This window comes from Dasypus novemcinctus, chromosome 18 (assembly GCF_030445035.2).
Source record: "Dasypus novemcinctus isolate mDasNov1 chromosome 18, mDasNov1.1.hap2, whole genome shotgun sequence".
NCBI classification, from domain to species: Eukaryota; Metazoa; Chordata; class Mammalia; order Cingulata; family Dasypodidae; genus Dasypus; species Dasypus novemcinctus.
In genome coordinates, this window is record NC_080690.1 from 10,229,211 (window position 1) to 10,250,379 (window position 21,169).

General features: G+C 42.0%; 1 protein-coding gene across 1 annotated transcript in view; it reads right to left on the reverse strand.

The window, feature by feature from the left end:
- WWOX (WW domain containing oxidoreductase) overlaps nucleotides 1–21,169 on the reverse strand; it is a 995,490-nt gene that overhangs the window by 264,094 nt on the left and 710,227 nt on the right. The window lies entirely within an intron of this gene.

Consider the following 21,169-nt stretch of genomic DNA (forward strand, 5'->3'; position numbering starts at 1 on the left):
AGCATCCAAGAGATAGATAAGACAGTGTATGGTGCTTTCAGGGTGGAGTTGATCCTATAGATCTCAATCAGCATTAGCTACCCCTATCGTTAGGAATAAAACTAATAATAGTATTATTACTGGGAAGACATGGACTGGCAGGAAGCACCTTGCAGCCTACATTGAAGGAGAGGATGAGCCTTTAAGAAACCCAGCCTGGACTTGCAGTGACCTCCACACACATTTATAGCAGAGAGGTAGGATGTAAGTCCTGAAACTGAGATGCCCCAAAAAGGAAGAGTGTGGGTCCCTATGTAAAAGGAAGTCAACAGGGAAAAGATAGGATCATAGTCACAAAGCAACAAAGGTATCCTCAGGAAGAAAGAAAATGAGGAATGTGAAGAAGATCCCACTTCTGAGACAAATTGTTGATCTGTATTTATTCCTTATTAAAATCTGAGACTATTATTTTCATTTCATCAATATGGATTTACTCAATTAAAAAAAAAACTTGGTAAATATGTATTCGTGTTTCTTACGTGAGCTACACAGTACTTGCTGGAGACACAGCAATAAACTAGAGATACAGTCTTTGCCCAAGGGTAATTTACAGTCACGTGGGAGAGACAGCCATTAAACAGCAGGCTACACGTGTGGTGGGGGGGAAAGTTCAAGTTTGTGGGCTTCTGTAGTAAGGGAATCAAAACTTGTATGGTGGTAGTGGTGATGGCGGCTGGAGGGTGGGGATAATTTTCAGTTGATATCTTTATAAAGACCTGAGTTAATTAAAAATAATAACAATAATCAGCCATCAGCCAGGAGTTAGGTTAGGTAGATACCAAGACAAGATGGGCCTTACCTGATTCCTACACAAATGTAGGTAAGTGGTTCTTACTAAATGAGACCTCAAAAGGAATTTTATCCATCTGGAGGTAAAAAAAAATGTATATTTACTGTGCTTGGGCTACCCAGAAACTGTTCCCTCTTCTTTTGGTGACAGTACTCTCATTTAATTTTGGGAAACCATAGCCTCCCCAGCTCTAGGGTGGATCCTGTGATTCAAGTCGAGCCAAAAAAGCTGCAGTGATTGTTCAGGATGGGTATGTGATTCAAATCAGAAGGATCAGTCTGAATACCAGGAAAAGAGACACTTGGTCTTTTCCCACTGGATTGAACCTGGAATGCTGTGGCTTAGATCTGCCAGCAATTGTCTTGACACCCAAGGAGGGAGACTTTCAGAAAAAGGGGCAAATGCCAAGGAGATGAGACCCAGGGATAAAATGAGGCAAACGAGATCCTGAGCTCCTGGATCAAGCCTTACCTGAGGCCCTTTCACATCTATAATTTCCATTTCATTAACCCTGTTTGAGTGAGATATTCTTTCTTTTGTAATAGAAAGTGCCTAATTGATAACACTGGCAACTTCATACAGTGGTAAGTGGAAAATTATTGTCTGGGACAAACTTTCCCAGAATTCATCAGAGATTTCACTTCGAGTCTATCTCAGACATGCCCACTTTGGTTTTCTTCAAGTCTGCAAATATTGTGGCTGGACTTGCCTTCTTATTAATAGACAGGGTGATCATTCATCCCTGCTGGGCTGGGACAATCCCAATTTATGCCTGTTATTCTGGCATAATTATTAATTGTGCCTCCTCTCACTCTCAAAAGTGTCCAAGATTGATTGGATAGTACATTTTAAGGTCACCCTCCTAACAGTTCTCCTTTACAAAGTTCTTTTTCCTGAAGAGTCAACTCCTCCCAAATTCTTTACAGTGATAATCATGGCTAATTTTACTCAGCAAATAATCTCATCTTACCAGTCTTCCCATGTTTGACTTTTTGGGGGATTAATCACAGCTTTCCAGTTGTTGACTGAGGTTCTTGAAAGCATGGTATTATTGTTTTATCTAAAGGAAACCCCTCTGAAATGGGGCTCCATCCATCATAACTCCCTTAGTAGAAAGAACTGATTAAAACTTCCTGGCTTGCAAACTTGTTTGTTAACTTGGGGCTTCCTCGCTGCCACTGGTACATGGTCTTTCTCGAGTAATGTGTTTAGGATACAGCGAAGGGCATTGTTTTATCAAGATGGGACAGTTATCAATGCAGAGTGCACAGTGCTGGGAATCTGACGACCTCTGTAAACACAATGATAACATCGTATCTGCACACTCCGAGAGGACAATGATCCCAGATTCCCTTTTCCTAATTAGAGTTTGAAACAATAGGTGGGAAATAGGTGGGAAATACAGTATCGTTATCCATTGGCCTGCATTTGGCGGGGGAGGCATTGATTCAGATTATGTTGAGGGGTGTGTGTGTGTATAAGTGAAGAAATAGCAAATTAAAATTCAGACTTCTGAATTTTTCTTCCTTGAGTGTTCATCTTATTATAAAGCTGTGGTGGCAGATTAAAAAATCCTGTACCAAATTCCCTTTCAAATTTATTCTAATAATCAAATGTTTGATCAAGGCAGATGACGGGATGAGAGCTTGTGAAGAAATGTTTAAGGATGTGCTCTGGTCAGGGAGAAAAACAGACAAGCTCTTTAGCTCCTTGTCTTTTATTTTGCTTTCCCCAAATGATGGGCCAACACTGCCTTCTGAGACAATGAAAGACAAATGCTCTGTTATTTTGCCAGTGGGAACCAGCAAAGCCACCATGAGAATTCTGCTTATTTTTAATCTGAATGCCCAGTACCCTGATAACCTTTTGTTCATTGGTCTGCAGGGTAGCATTTCCACAAAGGCATTGGGTAGGACTGGCTAGAAACCATTATAGGGATGGAGTCATTACTAGCAATGAAGCTGTATTAAGTTGATTTCCATTTACGATTGCCCTGTAGAGCAACAATTAAGCTATTTAGATGGAAAAGTCTCCTGGGCTCTCAAGAAAGGGGGCTTTTGAATCGCAGGTACACAACATTTAGTTCTATGGGACACCATCCACCAAGACAAAGAGTTGACCAAATTCTATGCTCAGTGACTAAAATGGTCCTAGAAAGAGCACCCCCTTAATCAGTACAACTGAAACGAATTGCAGTCTCATTCAGGGTGAAGAGTAGTGGGGGGAGTGGAGGGGGTTGGTGAGTGAAGGTGTTTGGGAAGCACTTTTTTTGTTGTTTGTTGACGTACTAGGGCTAGGGATTGAACCCGAGACCTCATATTTGAGAAGCCAGTGCTCAACCACTGAGCCACATTGGCTCCCCTGAGTTGGTTTTTCATTTCTTTGCCTTTTTCTGTTTGTTTTAAGGAAGCAACAGGAACTGAACCCCGGACCTCCCGTGTGGGAAGCAGGTGCTCAACTGCTTGAGCCACAGCTGCTTCCTTGGAGAGCACACATTTAATTGCAAGATGATTTCAATCTGCCACTCAACCTCTGTTGAATATATCAGTTGTAATAAATAGCAGAACACATGGTACATTCTCTTATTGGTCTGTGAATTTACCGATATGAAAAGTTTTATAAAGTTCCCCATCTTCTCTCTGTTCCACCCCCTTTCATTATCTCATTGTCCCACCCACTATCCTAGTCTATAGCTCTCTGACTTTCTGAATTCTAGTGATTTTCACCCTCATTCTTTAGCCATCCACCCTCAGGGCAACAGTCTAGAATTCATCAGCACCCAGATCTTCTCCACATCAGAAATCTTAGATTCCAATATCTCATGCTTTTGCTTCGCCACATTTAAGCTTTGAGCTCCAGCCTCATCCAGATCTTACTGCCCTGCTTGGTCAGATGGCAGAATTTTATCAACTAACCGGTTGCTCTCCAGCACTTCTCAATTCTTCTGCACCCTGTCCCTCTGTCTTGTAACACGTCTTCTCCTCTATATTCCCCAGCTGTTGGAAGTCACTAAAAAATTCTAGAAACCAGTCATAATACACTGCTGCTAAATGGAAAGATTATATTTCCCAGTCTCCATTATCAGGACTAGGATGTAAAAGCAAGTATTATGTGGGCCTTCAGGAAAGTCTCCTCCAGAGGGAGAGGGCATGACCTTCTTCATCAACCTTCCCTCCTCCCTGCTGTCTGCAATGGCTGGCACTCAAGCAGTCAGCCTGGGCCATAATGGAGTGCTGAGGATGGAGGAGCAATGAGACAATGACCCTTATAAACAAGACACTATCAGTATAGCCCTAGATAACCTCTGGACTATTTATACTTGAGAAAAATACATATTTCTATCTTGTTTACTTTAGGTTTTTCTATTCTATGCTGACCAAGTTAATTCTAGCATGTAGCAGGCACCTGTCAGGCACCAGCAATTTGATGGGTCTGTAAGTGTTATTGAAATCACCACTGGTATTTTATTAGGTCTGCTTAGACCCCTCTTAACCTCTCTCTCTGTCCTTCTCAGTAGATAACTTGGCCTCCTACTTTCCTAAAAAAGTAGAGATTTTCATGCATGAAACACCTCAATTTCCTGTTCCGCCACCTGTTCTACCTTGGTTTTCGGCCTTACCTTCTACCCTCCAGTTGAGCAAAAGAGCTAAACTCCCTCCCATGGGGTACAAGGATGTCAGCAGCCAGTGCTCTATTTATCCCTCCAGGCTTGTCTCCCATCACTTCTGAGCCATAACTGATGCTTGAATAACAAATTGACGGTGGCCCTTTGCATACACCATGTGGTTTCATACGTTGTGCCTTCTGTCCAGAATCTTCTCTCCTACCTGTACTTCAAGACCAGCCAGAAGGTCACCCATCTCTCCCCAAAACCCCTCCATGAACTCCTAGAATAGGCTAAAGTCTCATCTTCCATGTCGCTAGTGTTTAGCCACCACTTTCCTACCTAACCCACGTCCCTGGACTAACTTGATTCTATGTCTCTCCACCACCAGCAGACCAAAAGCTGGCACAGGGCAGGGCCACATGGTCTCACATCTGTACACCTAGTGCCCAGCATGGCGCCTGACCCGCAGTAAGTACTCGATACATTTCAGTTAGACAAAGACTAAATTCTCATTCAGTTACTCATTTAACGAACTCCCTTCATGGAAAAGAAAGATGATTACTTGAAATTGGAACTATCCCCAAATTACAGCAAAAGCTGCAATTCCCTCATTCATTCATTCATTCATTCAGCAGCAAGTATTCATGAAGCTCCCCTTATGTATTCCCTCATGTTATATCTTCATCACTTAGAACTGTTCTAAGAACATAGCAGTGGACAAGACAGACTAGGGTCCTGCTTTCCTGCTTCTTATATTTATTTGGAAGAGAAAAGTAATAGATAAGCAATAAATGAATGAATGGATGGATGGATGGATAGATAGATAGGTAACATCTGACAGTGATATGTGCTATGCAGAGTAATGAGACAAAGTAATGGGATGCAGAAAATGTGGGCGGTTACTTTGGTCAGACTGGAGGGCTCTTGAGAGGTGAAAATGCACCTACAACATGGGTCAACACTCCATATCCAAGCACAGTTGTGGAGCTCCAATCACTCACACTCTCAAACTGATTAGCAGTATCAGCGGACCGTATGCCACAATCCCTTGTCAAAAATAGCCAGATTGATATGAATTAGTTCAGCTAACACTGGCTGCTGTGATGTGATACAGGTTGACTCAGTGCTCACATAAGGTGTAAAACTTGTATTCCTGATCTACAGGTGGCTTCACTCTATGCAGTGATTCAGGGGACCTGGCTCTTTTTCATCTTGTGGCCCTGCCCATCTTGAACATGTGGCTTCCAAAGCCATCATTTTGTCTGCATCAAGCCTGCTGGGGAAAGAGCAGGTCTGTGCACGGCAGGTTTCGATAGGTCAGGCCTGAAAGGGACGGCATCACTTCCCCCATACGTCATTGGCCAGAACTGGGTCACGTGGTCATGCCTAATGCAAGAGAGGCTGGCTGTATGTCATGGAAGAGGAGGAAACGGGCTTGGTGATGTTCTCCAGCATCTGCCTCAGCCTGGGTGAAACAAACCCATCACGAGGGTAATGGGAAGTCCTCTCCCCAGAAGCTCAGGCTCAGAGTTCCTTACACTGCCTCAGCTGCGGCAGCTGCCTGACCAAAATCAAAATCTGTTCTGACAGGAAGTCTGGATGTGGAAAGCAAGAGCTAGGGCTGACATTCAGTGGGTTAACCCCCTGAAGAGAAAATACTCGGACTGTTGTGCTCTCAGAGCCCAGAGACAGAAGCTAATCGTCGTTCTGGGATGGCGAGTTCTTCGTGGAGCCCTCAGAATGGACCGATCGACCTTTTGAGGTTTCTCAGGGCTGCGATCTCTTACTAATGGATAGTGTTTTCCAAGGGGATGGTGTTTTAAAGATACGGCATCTAACCAATGATAATATATCTGACCTCTTGAGGGAGAACCTTGTACATCTTACTCTCTCGGCCTTCCTTATTGGCTAATTACATAACTTGACTAGAAGTTGGTTTTAGAGAATCAATTTTACCATTGCCTAATCACAAGTAAAGACCATAAAGTTTTATGAGAGCTGAAGGAACTGCCTTTAACAGAGGGGAACTTAAATGAAAATTAAAGGGGACATAAAATGATAAGAAATGAAATTCCACAAGGCGGTTTCCCCGGGACTGCCATGCTAAATTACAGTGCTGGGGATATAATCCTGCTGGTTATGTCTCCAACGAGACATCAGGGGGAAAGGGGAGAAAACTGGGATTTCCCCATCATCAGCAATGCAATTGAGAGAGACACAAGTAGTGAAGTTATGGAAGGTCCAGCAGGGAGAACAAATACAAAAAAAACAAAACAAGCTAGATCCACCACCTACTAATGGCGTGACTCGAACAGTTTGTCTGAGACTCAGAATTCTCATCTGTAAAATGGCAATAACAATAGTAACCACGTGAGAGAAGTATTATAAAGATTCGACCAAATAAAAGCACATAAGGTGCTTACCGCAGTGTCCGGGTCACAGCAAGCCTAAAGTTACTATTATCCCTGTCACCACTGTTAGTAATAGGAAAAGCTTAAAACAATTTGAGGCTCTGTTTACTTTTTGTTCTGATGGCAACCCCTAATGTTACCATTTCCATTTTATAGATGAGGACACTGAGGCTCAGAGACACTGGGCAACTTGCCCAAAGTAACATGATACTTTAGGATTACTAGAATTAGTAAGTGAAGAATTACTATAATTGCATTGAGAACCCAGGTTTTCTTGGTTCGGGAGACCAGCACACTTGACTAATATGTCCAATATTTTTCAGGTAAGGTCCACAGACCATTCCAGGGTGCTTTCTAATAACTTGATTTCCAAACCCTATTTCTGGTTACCAAATCAGGGTCCCTGGAGACGAAGCTGATAGTCTGCATTTATAGCAAGCACCATCTTGGAGACTCTTGCACATACCAAGCTTGAGGACGAGAGGTGCTATCGTGCTCCTTATAAAGTTGTAGCTGGGGAGAAAAGCTCCCAAGAGCCATATCTTGTCAAATTGCCAGAAGAATCACGCACTTCTCCTTTGTGTCTCCTCCTACTTCTCTGTATTTCAACCATTGTATTTTCTGGCACTTCTGTGTCTCAAAAGAAGTAGAGCTAAATCAACATAAGCGATCAAGAAAAAGAAACGATGACTTCTCCCTGCCTTACAGAACATGAAGATTCATGTCACAAATAGGCCATCTGTTGTAAAAGCCAACCCTGCACTGAAAGGGGAACGGCTCTCATGGCCAAATAAAGTAGTTGTGGTGAGAGAAGCACTTTATCTGAATGGAAATCATCAATGTGCTCTGGAGATAAAACACTCTGATATGCTGAACTGACATGAAGTATCACACCCTGTTCTAGCAAAGATGGGTTAGGTACTGCTGCGGTAAGGAATAGCCCTCACCTCTTGATGGTTTAACGTAGCCACAGCTCAGTTCTTCTCCATACTACAAGCTCAGATCAGGTTGGCAGGGGGCTCTCCTCATCTTAGTCACTCAGAGACCCTGGATGATGGAGAATCCAGCTCATCATACGAGTACAGATCGTGTTGTTATGGAAAGTGTAAAATATGCACTGGCTTTTAAATGCCCCATGAACATTTTCTTGGCCAAAGCAAGTTACCATCTACACCTAATTTCAAAGGAGTGGAGAAATGTCCTCCCCAGAAGGAGAGGGGAGGAACATTTGGATTGGCACCAAGGACTGCCACACTCATTTAAAAACAAAAACAAAACACAAATTCATGATATGCTGGGTATCCTGCACAATTTAATCAAATGCAACTCTACCCTGCAAAATTTGATCTTAATGCAAAATACAGGCAGAAGAGCATTCTTGTATGTACCAGGGAGGGAAGATGAAGCCCAAGAAATAGTATTCAAATTATCTTGAAATCTTGTTTTGCCAAATGCATGTGATGAAAATGTACATGTGACAGACTGTTTGCCAAGTGGCATTTATTACTTCCTAGACTGTGTGCCTTGAAAATGTGTGCATCTTCTCACCTCCTTGTTTGACCCCTCAAATATGGATTAAGTGACGCATCAAACAACCTGTATGTACCATCGAAAGGAGGATGTATATGTTTTTGTTTGGAGAATGAACTGTGGGTCCATGGTAAGAAATCTATTGGCAAGATGGGCACAAAGGCTGGTAAATGTCAAAATTGCATCATTTCAGGAAATGGGCCTTGTGACTAGATTTCTGAAAGGGAACTTTCATCTAGGAGGAGCGTCATTTCCAGAAAGCCTCTGTACCAAGTGGGGGGTGGAGGTTCTCCTTAGATGCAAAAGAGAGGTGGAGGGTTAAATCAGCCAGAGGGCACTCTGGCCATGTGGAGAGGCCAACTGTGCCTACTTTTCAGGCCATGAAATATGGTTCCTGTTTTGACATTCTTGTAATAGCATGGTTGTTCACTCTCCTTGTTGCTGTGGGGTTTATGGTCCATAAAGTTTAATAACAATCTTAACAGCTGAACAGAGAGCACACAAAGCTCGAAGGCCGCACTTAGAAAAAGGGATCTGGATTTAAAATTTTTTTCCTCCTTGGTATTTGGACTAATTTGAGTGCCTGCCTCTCATTGTTGGCCCCACATAACAACCATGTGCATAAAGGGGACACAAAATGGGGCTTGTCAGCTCTCAAATAAAGAAGTTGGGAGAAGCAGATGTGGCTCAAGTGATAGGCCTACCATATGGGATGACCTGAGTTCGATCCCTGGGGCCTCCTGGTGAAAAAGAAGAAGATAAAAGCATGCCCATGTGGCGAGCCAGTGCATGTGTGGTGAGCCAGTGCCCACACGGCGAGCTAGTGCCCATGCGGTGAGCCAGTGCCCAAGCGCTGAGCTGAGTGCCCACACAAGTGCCTGTGTTTACAGCCAAGTGCCTGCATGGCGAGCTGAGTGTGTGCATGGCAAGCCAGCACCTTTGCGGTGAGCCAGTGCACACATGGCAAGTCAGTGTCCATGCAGCAAGCCAAGTGCCCGCATGGTGAGCCAATGTCTGCACAAGTGAGTCACACAGAAAGATGATGATGCAGCAAAAGAGAGACGAAGGGGAGATTCAAGATAAAGCACAGCAGAGACCAGGAACTGAGGTGGCACAATTGACAGGAAACCTCTGTCCACATCAGAGGTCCCCAGGATCGAAACCCGGTGAATCCTAGAGGAGAAAGACCAGAAGAGAAGACAAAAAAGAGAAACAGATGCAGAAGATGACAGAGCAAATGGACACAGACAGCAAAAAACAGCAGGGTGGGGAAGGGGAAGGGAAGAAAAGAATAAAAAATATTTTAAAAAAAGAAGTTGGCACACATTTGGTCTCAGCATCCTGGTTTGATGCTTTGAGGAACTGAAGATTACAACTACAAATGTCAATATAGGTAGTGTGCCAGGGCTTGATTCAAGTAACTGGGCACTTGAAATCAACTTCAATTCCATTCCCAAGGTCAGCAAAGCTGCCTGCATTCTGCATCCATGCACCTCTCCCTTCTCATCTATGCACTGTGGTCTGGACCCACAGCCCCAATCCAGTTGGGGGACTATGTGGCCCCCAATGTTATTTTCTAAATAGCACTAATCCCCACCTGCCAATAGCTTGTTTAGGTACTTGTTTACATTTTTATTGTCTGCCACCTGCCACAGCATGCCCCCCCACCCTCCCTTGCACACATAGACACATGACTGCTAGTGAGAGAGGGTAAGAGAGAGAACAAAAGTCAGGAAGCTTAACTTATTACTCCTGGCCTTATCCTGGTGCTGCATTTGAGTAAGCAAATAAGACATCCTGAACCCTGTCACCTAGTTAAGTGTTCAAAGAACTTCATTATGTAAAGTGGAGAAGAGGGAAGAGGATGTAGCTCAAGTGGCTGAGCACCTGCTTGCCATGTACAAGGTCCCCCGAACCCCGGTACCTCCTTAAAAAAATAGCAAAGTGGAGAAGACTCAGGCACACCCCTGTAGTTGCTGGGAATAAGCTCCTTCACACACCACGACAAATCTCCACCTGAAGGGAATTTTTGTCTTCCCTGAAGCTGACTAGAGAGTTTTGATCTTCTTATTGCTTAAGGTTCTTTCCTTTCCCCTTCCTTCACCCCCAAAAGATGTGTGCATGTAGATTTCTCTTCCAAAGTCAGGGCCCATTCCATGGTGGCCTGGTTTTGCAGAGAACATCTAAAGGACTGCAACACAAGAAAGTAATGGTCAGATGGGTTAAATGGCTCTCCAGGATGGGAGGGGCCCAGGACCCTCTTCCAGGGGAAATTCTCCTAGGCTACATTTACATATCAAAGAGCCCTTCCTGCTGGGCTGGCTGGGCCAAATAACTTAGCTGTCTTATTCAAGGCAGGACGCTAAATTCTGCTGTGCCTCTTACTCCTCCATTGTGAACACAAACTAGGCACTGTTCCAAAAAGAAGAGCCCAGGGAGATACTTCACTTAGCTGGAGGCTTGCTCACCCTGCAGCTGTCCCAAGGTGCCTGGGTTCGCTGAGGAATCTAGGATTTAAAGGATTATATAAAAACGTAATATTAGAGAATGTGTCATTCATTCATTCATTCATTCATCCATCCACCAATTCATCCATCCATCCACTCATCTGCCCCACAAACATTTATTAAATCACTACTGAAGGCCCAGAATGAAGCTATTTCTTCTTGCTTGTTCTTTGGTCCTTTAATTATGCATAATAATAATAATTATTAAAAAACAGCTATTTTCTTTTCCCCCAACTGAGAAAGATTCTGTGGCATAGGACCATAGGTTGGAAAAAAAGGCCAGAGGCAAAGGTTCTAGAATTTTAGAAAGTTATAAGCAAGATGGATCATAGCTAGGGTGATCAGGTGTCCTAATTTATGCCCTGTGTAATTATCTGCTCTCTTTTCTACTCAAAGAACATTCCGTTTGGATGATAAATTATATGGTCACTCTAATCAAAACACAAACACATGGAAAGCAGGGCAGCTCTGGGGAAAGGAGTCTTTCTCTTTTCAATGACTATGTCCCACCAAGAGACGGTACCTTAATTCCAACCAGGACATTGACAAGACCATCTTAGTGATAATGCCACCAGCACCTATAATTGACAATTTCTGCTTTAAAGAAGAGTTACAATAACACCTCTGGCTTTGTGTCTATTGCTAGTTTAGTAGCAATGATTTCCAGAACAAATGTCCCTGTTCCCATTCATAGGTGGTATTTCCTGTCCTCAGGAAAGGGGCAAGGTTGACAATTAAAAGCCACTGCTATTGATGTGGTTTAGCTCATGAGGCCTCAACAGTGTACCAGGTACAGGGAATCTCCATTCACTAATTAAGTTCCCTGTGGAAAATAAATTATCCTCTTTGTACCTCCAGATTCTCTCTGTAACCAGGAATAAGGATCATTCTCAGCCCAGAGAGTTCTGAGAACTAAATGGAACATTTCTCAGGCCTGGCACACAAGAAGAATCCAAGACGTGGCTTAGTGGATGCTATCGTAATTATAATTTCTACTAGTCCCTAATATCATTATCCTGAATCCTCAGCAATTATCTTATTTACCAACTCTGTTTTGCAATTGAAGAAATTAAGCTCTGGAAAGCAAATACTAAAGGGCAGGGCAGGGGGCTGAACTCTGACTCTAGGGCTCTCTTTCTGTCCCTGAGCCATCAGAATCAGTGATGGCATAAAATGTGGAAGCGGGTATGGTAGGTAAATCAATGCCTAAGTTAATAATAATAGTCAGTGATACTTATTGGTTTAGGGATTTTTTTCAGCGATTATTAGCTAGTGATAACCTGCCTGTGTTAAGCTGCCTTCGTGCATAGATCTGCTTTAATCCTCAAACAAGCCAGTGAGGTTGGCAGAACTACTCCTTCCCGCTGCTGGGGTAGAGGGAGAGGCAGCGGAGGAAATACAAAGCAGCTTCTTCTCTGAGCCAACTTCAGCAGAGTTGGAAAAGCAACTGATCTGGGGGCAGATGGAGCCCAGCAGTTGAGCCCCCACCTCCCACATGAGAGGTCCTAGGTTCAGTTCCCGGTGCCTCCTTTAAAAACAAAAATAAACAACAAGCAAAACAAAGGAAAAAAACCAACTCAGGGAAGCCAATGAGGCTCAGTGGTTGAGCACTGGCTTACCACGGACCTGGGTTCAATCCCCGGTCCCCTGTACCTCAAAAATAAAAGCAGTTCATCTAAAACTGACAGGCCTTTGTTCATGGGCTTATATTTCATACTCGTAATGCTTCTGAAATCATGTTCAACCTAAAATAATATATAATTTAGTGCTGGCCTATCTTTCCTCCCCTTTAATTCCTCAAAGGCTGCAGGTTAGAAATTCCCAAATCAAAGTGTCTTCCCCTGTGTTCTTCCATGAAGGGCTAGGATTTCCAGGTGGGATTGGTCCCCGGGGTACACAGATGACATGGTGGCTAGCACTCAGGTCTGCCTCTGCTGTGTATCACACCAGCGGGGATGACGGATCTTCTCTCCGTTTGGTTACTAGCCTGGTGCTATATGCCCTGGCTTGTCTATTTTATTCACCTCAGTTTCCCCAGCGCCTCCTCTGAACACAGCAGATTCTCAAGGAATGCTTGTTGAATGAGCGATGGTCATACTCTGTGAATTATGGTACAATGCAGTGCACACCTAGCATGCCTGAACTAGCAGGGGATTCGCAGGGCATCTGTCCACCTCCTTCCTTTAATGGAGAAGACAACGTGGCTTGAAGAAGCCACATTCCTTAAACTAGGTTTCTCCTGGGCGAGAAGTCCCTTGGTGCGTCCCAAAGGGCAGATCCCGGCCTGGAGAGCCCTGACCAGGCATTGATTCCCACGCTGCTTTACAAGACCCTGGATGGACAGAATCGAGTCTCTACTCACTGAAACTTCATACTTCAAATGGGAAGCTAAAATTAGATAGAACAATAATAATAATAAACCATGCAAATGAAGACTGAGCCGGGCAGGGGGTGGAAGTACAAAAGATTGACTTTCATTCTTGGAAGGCAGTGGGAGGGGAAGTGGGTTTCCACTAAGAAAAAGACGCCGCGCCCTTCCCACCGAGTGGGAAATATTGAGATGCTTCGGTCTCGCCATCCCTGCGGAGGCCAGCCTGACAGTTCCGCCACAGCTCATGGGCCGTAGCCTAAGAGGGCAGAAGAGAAAAACCGGAAGCTGGTGTCAGATTTTCTGCTCTGTTGGCTTAGGCCTCTGCGGCAGCGGCTCAGGGAAGGCGCGCCATGCTGCCAGCTAGCAAGCTTGGCTGGCATTTCCAAATGTCTGAGTCCCTGCTTTTCAGCCACCTTTGAGCCCTCCTCACCTTTTCTCCCCTCCCCACGCGGAGCCGTGGGACACAGTGGGGGCTTCCAATGTGAAGAGAAAGTCACCATCCCCTTGTCCTTGCGGTAATTAAGCAGCAGTGACTCTTTACTAGGTGAATAATATTGCTTGGAACCCTTTACCTCCCTGTCATATCAATTATGCTGTGGAGAAGCAGTTTGAGAAAAGACACAGAGGGAACTGGTGAGGTGTTATTGCAAAGCAACAAGGCCAAGTTGTTGACACGGTAGGGTACGCACCATTGCTTTGAACACAACGGGGTTTGCTGCCGCACTGTCCAATTCGAAGGAAGAGAAAGATTTCTCGTGTTGCCCACAGGATTTAGTTGGAGAGACCATGTGCCAGCAGGCTGGCTCTGAAATATGCAGCAAACATTTAGCTCTGCACCGTGAGGTTTTCACCCTCTCTCGACTGCTGCTTCCCCAAAAGTGAGAGCCAGGGGCACACGGCTCCGTGATGCCAGCTCAGATTTGTGGGTGACTTAGGGGAAGTCATGTCATCCCTTGTCTGTATGGGGTCGTGACAGAATCAGATTGCACACTGGTGTTCAGCACACCAACTACCAAGTAATTCTTAAGAAGAACAAGAGGAGGGAGGGAGGGGGAGAGGCAGGAAGCAATAACTCAAACCAAAGAATGGGACTCTCTGGAGATATTCTAAAATGTGGAGGATATTCGAAAACGTTCCTTCAAGAGGCTGTCCCTGCTAACATCTACTCTTTGGCCCTGAAAGCAAAGACCAACCTTTGGATTATCATCAAACTATTTCCTTCAAAGTCCATCTCCTCACCCTTGTGCTTCCTGCCTCTTCTGCTGTCATCCGGGGGAGGAACGTGGGTTCTGCACTGTGGACTTTGAAGACGGGCTCGGAATAGCATGCCTGCCTGAGAAGATGGGTGCAGGAGAAACTTGGAACTTCCAGGTGCCAGCATGTTCTGTTCTATTAAATGCGGGGTCACAAGAGAGCGGACTTGCTCCCCACTGTAGGACTTGTTCTTTGAAACTTCAGAACATGAATGCTTGTGAAAACCATGGTGCCCTTCGAGAGAGAGTCGTCCTTGGTCTTCTTGGCAGGGAAACACTAAAGAAAACAGGGAATGGCTCTCTATTACAGCAGTTGCCAGCAGTATCTACTCTTCTTTTCTAAAAAAGCTTTGGATTAAAAGTATAATTTTACTTAATTCCCCTCTAAAAAAAGAAGAGAGGCTATTAAGTTAGCATGATTGCCATGAATAGTATTGAAAGCAGTGCTAATAGAATTGTTTTTATGATTCCATTTATTCAAAATGAAAAATGGCATTCTCCAAACATCAGATCTGATGAGTAATAGATTTATAAAGCAACCAAAGAGGAAAGACAAACTGGAAAGAAAATCTATTTTGATTAGATGAGTTTGCGGTTTGTGTACTGGTTACAAATAACCTGATGGCCACAAAACAACTTCCCCGTCTCCAAACAGGGATCTATATTTGGAAAATTCCTTTGGACACAAGGATTACCGTGATTTGTTCAGAGCTGGGGAGGGGGATCTCTTCATTTTAAAATAGTACTTTCGTATTAAGAAAATATCTTATGTTTAAGTTAAAAAATACAAATACGAATGACATGGATGCTAAGCTGATTGTGGGTGTTGTTTTTAAAGACAGCAATGTGCACCTTCAGTGGGGTTTAAGATGCAGATTTGCTCTGTATCTTGCATGGGTATGTTTAATATATGGAGAAGTCAGGCTGGAAACTTTCCACTACAGTGTCTGAGCTGACAAAAAACTGGAGAAGAAAAGACTTTGATCTCATCAGAAACAAATATACATGTCTCCTTCAAAGTTTACACCCTGCACTGGCTGCATGGTGAAGGGTTTGCTACTCTTTCTTCATTTAAGAAATAGCAATAAAGGAATAAAAGGGAGAAGGTGTAGAAAAACTCTTGCAGAAAAAAAAAGGGGGTGGGGTGGGGGGAGGGTTATATGTTGCACATCTCCGTTTTGGTAACCCAAAGAGGGAATATACGCTTAAAGTCCTGAATTTAACAAACCTAATTATCAAGGCTTAATTAGTGCCAAGGGTAAAGCTTCATGGAACACCTGCAGACTTAATTTATGTCCTGACAGAGAGGAACAAGTGTTAATGGGCTGTATTTATGTTAATACCTGAACCTTAGGAGCCAGTGGAATAAAACAGACCATGCACTAGTTTTTCAAGCTACAGAACAAATACAAAAGATTTTCATCTTAATGATAGTTTGCATGTAATTCTTCAGGGATTGCCAAAGAAAAGTGGAATATGAGAAAGGAGAGCCATTTGGGGGACCTGCAAAGCCTTACATGATCAATCCATAAACCAGTGGTTGTATCTTGTCTTCAGAAATGACAGTGGCTTAGCTGGCTAATGTTCTCACTGTTTAGACCATGTGTTTTCATCATTCTGGAACATTAACCACTTTTTAAATACACATATATATATATATATTTTTTATTACAGAAGTTTTGAACTTACAAAACAATCATGCACATGTGTAGAATTCCCATACAACAACCCTTGACCAACACAACACACCACTGTGGAAAATTTCTTACAGATTATGAGATAATATCATCAGACTATTACTACTAACTATGGTCTATAATGTACACTTAGCATCTTTTTTTTCCATACTCCCCTACTATCAACACAGTACATCTTTGGCATTGATGCCAAGAGTATCACAGTTGCTGTGATTGCTGTTAACTAGTCCATAGGTTACATTAATTGTATTTTTCCCATGCTTCTCCACATTCCCTCCACCCTGCAATATTGGCATATATCTGTTCTAGTTCACAGAAGGACATTCTTGCATTTGTACTATTAACCACAATTCTCATCCACCTCTAGGTTCACTGTGTAATTTAGTGCCTAGATTATTCTCTAGCTTTCTTTCAATTGACATTTACATCCCTAGACTACCCTTTTCTGCCATAATCCCATTTTAAAACAGCTGCTACTCCCTGTAATGTGTTACCATCAATTCTATCCGTTTCCACGCATTTACAGTCAAGTTCATTAAAACTTCTACATATATCAGTACTCGTTCTTAGTCCTCCTTTCATCTCCTACTAACCTATACTCTAGCTTTTAACTCCATGTATTTATTCATTAACCACACTTTTTCTGGAAATGTCGTAAGAAGAGCTAACATTTACGGAATGCTCGCTCTGTGGGTCATTATGTTAAGGTCTGTGTATACAGTTTCTGATTTTACAGATGAGAAAACTGAGCCCCAGCGGGAATAAGCAATATACCCTAGGCTGTGTTTCTGGGCATTTCAAGGACTTGGTGCCAGATTTCCAGAACCAACCATTTTAACGAATCGCGAAACCCCTCTAAGGCATTGATAAGAATAAATGTAAGAATAAAAAGTAAGAATTTAAAACATGGTGACAAACACCTATCCACAGTGGACTCTCAGCAAACTGGGAATGAATGCAAGCTCCTCAATATGATACAGAGCATGTACAAAAAACCTACAATTGCATCATGCCTAACGGAGAAACACTAAGTAAGGCAACGATGTCTGCTCCCAACCCCTAAACTCAACATTGTCCCAGAAGTACCAGACCGTGCATTGAAGAAAGAAAAAGAAATATCAGCCATAAAAATTGGAGCAGAAGAAATAAAACTATATTGACAGAGATATAAAATCCTATGAATCTTAAAAAAAAAAGAGGAAAGAAACGAACAAATTTAATTAAGGTCACTAGATATAAGGTCAATTTACTAGACTCAGTTGCATTTCTATATACAAGTAACAAGCAAATAAAAAATGAAAATTTAAAATACCATTAAAATAGCATCGAAAACATTAAATGTTTAAGAATAAATTTAATGCAAAAGTATAAGACACTGAAAATTATGAACATGAGAGAAATTGAAGAAGACCTAAATAAATGGAGGGATATGCCATGTTCCTGGATGATAATATTCTATATTGTTAAGATTCTAGTCTGTTTCAGTTTGATCAAAAGATTCAATGACATCCAATTAAAATCTTAGCAGTCCTATTCAAGAGAAATTAGCAGGGGAATGGATGTGGCTCAAGTGGTTGAACGCCTGCCTCCCACATGGAAGGTCTGGGTTTTGGTCCCCAGTGCCTCCTAAAAACAAACAACAAAAAATACAAGCAACAAGCAAATCAATGGGAAAAAAATAACTCAGGGGAACCAATGTGGTTCAGTAGTTGATGCCAGCTTCCCACATACGAGGTCCTGGGTTCAATCTCCTGCCCCAGTACCTCAAAAAAAAAAAAAAAAAAAAAGACAGAGAGGGAATTTAGCAAACTGATCCTAAAATTTCTATGGAAAAGCAAAGCACCTAGAATAGCAAAAAAACAACTATAAAATAAAGAACAAAGTGGAATACTTAAGTTGTCTAAATTTAAAACTTACTAAAGCCACAGTAACCAATGTCATAGGTAGAGGTGTAAGAATAAACAATTAGAGCAATGGAGTACAATAAGGAGTTCAGAAATGGACCCACACATAGTCAATTGATCTTTAACAAAGGTGCCAGAGAAATTCAATAAGGAGAGGATTAGTCTTTCAACAAACGGTGTTGGAATAACTGGAGATCCACACAATTGAATTGCTACCCTGACTTCCATTATATACAAAAATTAATTTGAGATGGAACACAGATCTAAATGAAAAATGAAAACTATGGAGCTTCTAGAAGAAAACATAGGAAAACATCTTCACAACCTTAGATAGGCAAAGATTTCTGAGAATACAAACAGCACTAGCCATACAAGATAAAACGACAACAAGATAAACTGGACATTATCAAGAATAAAAATTTCTATTTTTCAAAAGACACCATTAAGGATTACTAGGAAAGACAGAAAATAGGAGAAAATTCACAATACACATAAAAAAAGACTTGTATCCAGAATATAAAAAGAACTCCTACAATTCAATATTAAAAGGACAAACAAACCATTTTTTTTTAAATGGCCAAATATTTGAACAAACACATCATAGAAAGAAAACATACAAACGAGCTATGAGCTTATGAAAAGATGCATTAGTCATCAGGAAAATGCAAAATAAAACCAACAAGAGATACCACTTCACGCCCACTAGAATGGCTATAATTAAAAAGACTGAAAATACCAAGTGTTGGTGAGAAGGTGAAATGACTTGAAATCTCACACACTGCTAGAGGGAATTTAAAATTATATAACCATTTTAGAGAACTGTTTGGCAACATCTTAATATGTAAAACACACATACCTTAAAACCAACAACTCTACTCCTGGGTGTTTAACAAATGGAAATAAAAGCATATGATCACAAAAAGATTTATATAAAAATATTCATGGAAGCATTACTCATCACGAACAAAAAACCAGAAATGACTCAAATGCTGATCAACTGGGGAATGGATAAACAAACTGTTATACATTTTCACAAAAGAATACTACACAGCATTGAAAAGGAGCGAACTGCTGACATGCACAACCGCATAGCAGAAGTCAAAAACCTTATGTTGAGCAAGAAAAGCCAGACACAAAAGACTAGTATGATTTCAATTAAATGAAGTTCTAGAACACAGAAAACAGCAATGGTGGTAAGAGTAAGAGCAGTGTTTGCCTCTGGGAGTGGAAAGATTTATGGGAAAGCAGCAGAAGGGAACTTACTGGGTTGATGGGAATGTTCCATATCTTAATTGGGGTGGTGGGTACATGGGTATGTGCACATAGGCATTTGTCAAAATCCACAGAACTGAACTCTTAAAATATGTGATATTTATGGCACATAAATTATACCTCAATGATATATGTGTATGTGTGTATAAATATTCAAACACATACATTTGCCAAGGGAGTAGCTTTACAGATGAAATCAAATTTTCTATTAGGAAACCAAGGCTTACTTTTCAGGGTTATAATCCAATCCACAAAAGTGCTTGGGGATTTTAGTTTTAAGATTACTTATGAAATTGTTTATTAATTACTATCTGAGTAAAATCAAGCTGAGTGGTAAGAGAATGGGCTTTGGAATCAGGATTCCCAGGTCATTATCATGGGTTTTGCTTCTCATTAGCTGTGTGACCTTGGGCAAACTAATTACCAGCCTCAGCAATTTCCTTACGTGAAAAAGTGGGGGAAGCAACACGGGCCGTGAAAGATTGTGGTGTGGCTTCAATGTGATAACGGATGTACAACACACGACCAAGAGCCCTGGCTTTTGTTGTTACCGGCAGAAGCAGACTATTTGTGATAACCTGGTAAACACAGAGTGGCTCTGGGAAGCCAGTCACTCTTTAATCTTTTTCCAAGCTCCTGTTTCTGAGGATAATAAGTGACTCTTTAAAAACCACTTGGTACCTTTTGTTTATTGAAATGGGTAAGTGCATTCTAGAAATTCATAATTATTTGTAAAACATAATTCACACACTTCTTTTTTCTCTATCAGCCGATTTCCTTTTCTTATAAAACGCAATGTTTCTTTTTCTTAAACAGCAATTGCCTGCATGATTTCATAGCCCTTTCAGAAATATCTTTGCTGATTACTCATCTGGGAAAAGAAAATTTATATGAAGTTTGTGAATTGTTCTTTCCTTGAAGGAAGCACCAAATCGAATATCCACAGCCTGGGATGTTAAGTTATTGTCAGTACCAAATGCACGAGCTTATTTTATCTTAAAGAGACTGCAAGAGGTGATGTGAAAGAAAGATTGAGGTTTTCTGACCTGTGAGTATCAGCTTCCTGGGATGAGAGCACATCACTCAACTTGATACAGCCATCTACTAAGAATCAATTGACATGGTTCTTAAGAAAACTTTTTTGTTAGAATCTCTGAATTTACCAGAACCATAACATGTTTAAGTCTCGTGTTCCTGAATCAATCTAACACACTTTAAAAAAGAAAAAAAAAAAGATCAATGGACAATATAATAACAGTAGAGGAAGTTAAAGACAACGCTATGGATTGAATCAGGTCCCCCACAAACACAAGTTCAAGTCCTAACCCCTGCTCCTGTGGGTGTGAACTCATCTGTAAATAGGGTCTTCAAAGATCCTATTAAGATGAGGCCAAATGGAATCCAGGTGGGCCTTCATCCAACCTGACTGGAGTTCTTAGCAGCACAGGAACTTTGGACATGGTAGCAGGAGTGAGGAGGAAACAGGAGGAGACAGCCCACCACGTGATGGAGGCAGAGATGGAATTACAGATTACCCACAAGGCATCCGCAGACCAGTGCAGACTTCAGAGGAAGCACAGCTTGCCAATACCTTGATCCAGACTTCTAGACTCTAAAACGGTGAGACAGTAAATTCCTGTCATTTAAGCCAACCAGTCTGGGGTATCTGTTATAGGAGACCTGGCAAATGAAGACACAAGATAATCGTTTTTTCTCGTTTGGGGTTTACATCGTCAAAGTGGTCAGTGTTTTGATGGACTAGTCTCTGAATGCCCCCTATTAAACTGT